Source organism: Muntiacus reevesi, chromosome 3 (assembly GCF_963930625.1).
Source record: "Muntiacus reevesi chromosome 3, mMunRee1.1, whole genome shotgun sequence".
In the NCBI taxonomy this organism is placed as follows: Eukaryota; Metazoa; Chordata; class Mammalia; order Artiodactyla; family Cervidae; genus Muntiacus; species Muntiacus reevesi.
In genome coordinates, this window is record NC_089251.1 from 94,531,568 (window position 1) to 94,537,460 (window position 5,893).

The following is a 5,893-nucleotide window of genomic DNA, read 5'->3' on the forward strand; positions in this document are numbered from 1 at the left end:
AGCCATAGGTATACATGTGTCATCTCCCTCTTAAACCTCCCTCCCACCTCCCTCCCCACCCCATCCTTCTAGGTTGTCAGGGAGCACTGGGTTTGGGTTCCTTTTGGAATAGACCAAGTGCTTATAGGCATAAAAACAAAGGTAGACACTGTAAATAAAAGACTACTATATTTGATTCTATCCCCTTAAATAAAATAAAAAAATATTAAATTTGCACACATAAAAAGAATAACCCAAACAAAATTTACAAATAAAATAAGCAGCACATGATTCACTTGGAAGAATTATTATAATTTGATAAATAGAAGATTAATATGGAGGAAAAGGCAACCCATTCCAGTATTCTTTCCTAGAAAATTCCATGGACAGAGAGGGGCCTGGCAGGCTGAAGTCCATGGGGTCACAAAAGAATCAGAAATGACTTAGAGACTAAAGCAAACCACCACCACTTCCAAAAGATTAGCAATATCACAATACAAAAGTTAGCAGGGATTATGACAGGCCATTAGCAAAAGAGGAAGTACAAAAATCAACAAATTTAGGCAAGGCCTTCTCATAAGTAAACAAAGACATGTAAGTTCAAAGGCGATATCGCTTTAGCCAACTGAGTAACAAGATTTCTTTTTCATGACACTGCTGTATATTTACTACTCTAGGAATTATAAGTCAATAAACACTTTTCTACAGGGCACTGTATGATATATATTCTTTTTAAAAGTTAAGTTTTCAACAATGTGCTTTTTAAAAAAAAAAATCACACATGTTAATAAAGATATGTGTAACAAGGATATTTGGGCTTCCCGGGTAGCTCAGTGGTAAAGAATCTGCCTGCCAATGCAGGAGACACAGGTTCTATCCCTGGCTCAGGAAGATCCCCTGGAGAAGGACATGGCAGCCCAGTATTCTTGCCTGGGAAATCCCATGGACAGAGGAACCTGGTGGGCTCTAGTCCGTAGGGTTGTAAAGGGTCAGACATGACTGAATGACTGAGCACACACATGGACTAAATGTAAGCCCACACTCTGGATTTCACTGTGGATGGTATTCTCGCTGAATTGGGCCCCACCCACCCACCCCACCAACATTCATAGGTTGGTGTCCTCATCTCCTTCCCCAATATACCTTGGAATGTGACTGTCTTGAGAGTTAAAACCTTCATGGGGTGATAAGGTTAAATGAGATCACATGGCCAAACCCTAACCCAATATGATCGCTGTCCCTGCTGGAAGAGATATGCCAGGGACGAATCCACAGAGGAAAGGCTGTAGAGGACCCAGGGAACACGAGGGGAAGGTGGCCATCTGCACGCCACGGAGAGGGGCCTTCAGAGAAACTGACCCTGCCAGCACCTTGACCTTGGACTTGCAGTCCCCAGACCTGTGAGGAAATCAGCTCCTGTTTTCTGAACTCCCTGATCTGCGGTATTTTGTTACGGAGCTCGAGCTGACCAATATAGATGTGGCCATGTGCAACCCAGTGTGGAAGGCCAAGGTCACAAAGTGGCCGCAGTCCACGCCCAGCTTGATCTGTGGGCGTGGAGCAAAGCAGTTCCTTGATTTCAGAGTTATGTCTCATTCAGAGATGGATGTGGTTTCTAAGGCTGCCAAGGGATCAGCCGTGGATAACCTTCAAAACTCTGAGTTTCCATTAAGGCAGCCCTGCTGTTGGTCCCTGAAGCATGCTTTCACCAACCAGATCTGACTTATTCTCACACAAGTTCCCAGGACCAGTGGCCCCGCAGAAATGTCACAGATTCATCAGCCCCCTGGATCATCCTTCTGGAACCTTTCTGATCTGGGAGAGGAAAAAGCTCACAGAGAAAGTAGCTTGGCCCCTGAAATGAGCCCCCCAACTCCACCCCAAGGAAAGTCACCAGCCTTCTTACCACAATGACAAGATTTTGGTCTCAGATTTGGGATGATTGTCCACTATTTCTCAGTACACTAGGTTCGAAATTGTCACCTTCTGGTACCATCATCTATGCGTAAGTTTTGCTCTTCAGTCAAGCAAGTAGAGAAAAAAAATTTCCTTCCTTTTTTCTTTTTCTTTTTCTGAGACCTATAAGGGATCTTCCTTGGGGTTCAGATCATAAAGAATCTGCCTGTGATGCAGGAGATGCAGGTTGGGATCCCTGGGTTGGGAAGATCCCCTGGAGAGAGGGGAATGGCAACCCACTCCAGTCTTCTTGCCTGAGAAATCCCATGGAGAGAGGAGCCTGGCGGGCTACAGTCTAGGTGGTTGCAAAGAGTCAGACATGACTGAGTGACTGAACACACACACACACACCATGGGTGGGTTCCCTAACCTTGTTTTCCCCACCAGTTGTTAAATAATGCTGGCAGTGCTCCCCTGATTTCACTGATGAGCACCATCACAGAATGTATCTATTAAACAGATATTTACCCAGTGCCTGCTCTGGCCTGCTATGGCCAGGCACTGTGTGACTGTCTTAGGAAAACACTTTTAAGATAAACCTTAAGTTTCACTTTATCAGCAGGATGAACAGTTTCCCTCCTCAGAAAAGTAACAAATTCCTCCCACTGCAGTGGGAGGCCCACCACACTCCTTATCTTCCCTCTATTCACCCAAAACTCCATTCCCTTATGGTCTCTTAGGATCTTTCAGACCTTTCCTTTGACTGGAAAATCCATCACAGACTCTCTGGCTATGACCACTGGTCCCATTTCCTAGCCACTGAGAAAAGGGACAGTAAGAGATGTACTATCTCTTTCCCAACTCAAAATATCCCAGGCTTACTGTACGGCACAGGGGACTTTGCTCAAAGTCATGTGGCAGCCTGGATGGGAGGGAGTTTGGGGGAAATGGACACATGTGTATGTATGTCTGAGTCCCTTCTCTATGGACCTGAAACTATCACAACATTCTTAATCAGCTAAACTCAACATAAAATTAAAAGTTTACAAAAAATTCCCCAGTCTCTTCACTCATCTTCTCCCTCCTCCTAAGAACAGTGCCTCTTTTTGGGTTAATCTCTCAACCCCCAGCCTGCATACAGTCTTACCTCTCAGGAGTTCTGCTTGGTCTCATCCTTACACCTGTGTCTATGGCTTCCTCCACCCAGTGTCTAGAAGACTCTGGGCTCCCCACCATAACTAAAGCCTTCCCTTCTATTAATCATTTTCCTATGAAAGTACTGCCCCATCTCTCCTTGCCCATGTTCTTAGAGAAACCTCTGCCCCAGCCCTCATCACCCCCACTGCCCACCTACTCCTCAGACCCTTGGGGTCTGATTCTGCAGTGCTGTTTAAACTGCTAGTTAAAAAGTAACCGAAAACTTCTGATTTGCATTGTCTTCTCCACTGGGACCACTTCACACCCTGGCCACTTCCTCTTCGAAACTCCACCCGGGCTCCGTGACACTTGTTCCCCTTTGGGTCTCCCTCCTGTCACCCTGATGTCTCTTCTTGGGTGCTTCACCAGTTCCTCTCACCGACCCCTGCAGCTGAATGCAGGCATTGTCTAAAGCAGCGGTACCCAGCCTTTCTGGCACCAGTTTTGTGGAAGACAATTGTTCCATGGACCAGGGAGGGGGAGATGGTTCCAAGATGCTTCAAGCACATTACATTTCTCGTGCACTTTATTTCTCTCATTATTACATCAGCTCCACCTCAGAGCATCAGTCATTAGCTCCCAGAGCTTAGGAATCCCTGGTCTAAAGATCTGTGCTTACTGCTTTCTCTAGCAAATCTCAGGGATTCTCACAACTTCACCTATCAGCAAATGCTGATGGTCAAGACTTATATCAACTGCTTCCTCACACCACCCTATCTGCAAATTCCTTCATACTATCTGCACAATAGGGGCTTCACTGGTGGCTCAGTGGTAAAGAATCTGCCTGCCAATGCAGGTTCAATCCCTTTGGAAAATTCCCTGGAGAGGGAAATGGCAACCACTCCAGTATTCTTGCCTAGTAAATCCCATAATCAGGCCCGCCTGGCAGGAGGAGTCCATGGGGTCACAAAGAATTGGATGTGACATCAACTAAACAACACCAACCACAACCTGCACAAAATGCACTGTGTTCAGTCACCTCTTTTATCACTGAAAGTGAAGTTGCTCAGTCGAGTCCGACTCTTGGCAACCCCGTGGACTGTAGCCCACCAGGCTCCTCCGTCCATGGGATTCTCCAGGCAAGAATACTGGAGTGGGTTGCCATTTCCTTCTTCAGGGGATCTTCCTGACCCAGGGATGGAACCCAGGTCTCCCGCATTGCAGGCAGACGCTTTAACCTCTGAGCCTGTCCCCAGTTCAGACTTTCACCATTTTAGCAGGACTACTGCAACAGCTTCCTCACTCTTCTCCAGGTTTACCCCAGTTTTAGGGCACTCAATTTAGTGTCCTCCTCAAAAACCAGTGATTGATCAAACAGTCCTCACAATAATGTTCAAATGCATTGCTTAAGAGTCTTCTCTCTTTAGATGTGTGTCCCTTTTCCAAATGAGCGGTGGGTTTTGGAGAAACTATGTACCTTCCTCAAGCTTTTCTATCTTCACCTCAGAGTGTTGTTGTAGGAACAGTTGCTCAGATTGTACATGGCACAAGTGTGCCCAGCTGACGAGGCACATAGAAGCTGAAATCCAACCCATGCCCTAGTCACCAATGGGTTGCCTGGTCTGAGCTGAGTCTGAGTTTGGTCAGAGGAGGAAGCCCTTTTCCCCAGTTTGCCCAGAGGTACAGTAAGGACTGGGATTTTCTCAGGGTTCTTCTTTAACACTTACACATTCCTCTCCCTATTTGATACTCAGACCTGAATCTCCTAATTTCCCCAAATATGCAATGTACTGGAACGACCTGGTGTGTCTGTTTCCATCACCCCTGCAGCAGAACCACCTGCTGAGAACCGCTCTCCAACGCTCTTCTGCCTGGGAAGGTACTGAGCATTGCTCCCAGCTCAGAACCTCCTCTTTAGTTCCCTGTGTGAATGGTTACACATTTCTTGAGCACTTCTGTCACTCTGGCTTGACTTGTGATTTTGAATAGGAATCTATATGCTCCATTGCTGGGTGATCTGGCAGCAAGACACAGACTGCGCCCACACATAACGTTGCTCTGAGCTCAGCATTCCTGGTAACCCCGGGTTTGTAGCTAAGCAGTATCAGGTTGCAGTTTGGGAAACAGGCCTAGAAGAGACCTTGAGAAGGATGCAGGTGAATCTTGGAGGAGCTAAAGAGTTGCTTTAAACTCACCTTTTTAAAAATATGTACTTACTTATTTGGTTGTCTTGGGTCTTAGCTGCAGCTCATGGACTCTAGAGAACACAAGCTCAGTTCCCCGCGGCATGTGGGGTTGTAGTTCCCTGACTGGGGATTCAACCTGCATTCTCTTCATCGGAAGGCAGATTCTTATCCACTGGACCACCAGGGAAGTCTCTTTGTAAAATTTATTTATGATTGCTTTTTATGTGGACCACTTTAAAAGTCTTTATTGACATTTTTACAGTATTGCTTCTGTTTTACGCTCAGGTTTTTTGACTCTGAGGCATATGGGGTCTTAGCTCCCCAGCCAGGAATCAAGCCCTCACCCCCTGCATTGGAAGGTGAAGTACTAACCACTGGACCCCCAGGGAAGTCCCTGAGACTAACATTTTTAATTAAAGAAATAATATACAATGACAGTAGGTAAATTAGAAAAGCACAGATAAATTAAAAGAAGAGAAATGAAAATTACTTCTAATCCCTACACCTAGAGATTAACATTGTCATCATTTTGCTCTATAACCTTATAAATATTATACTTATGTTTAAAATATACACATGATTTACCTCTCAAATGAAATTATTATATTACGTAATTGTAACTTTGTTTCATGAACATTTTCTGATGACATAAAATACTTTTCTATGGAATTATTTTTCTAATGTCTAATAAATAG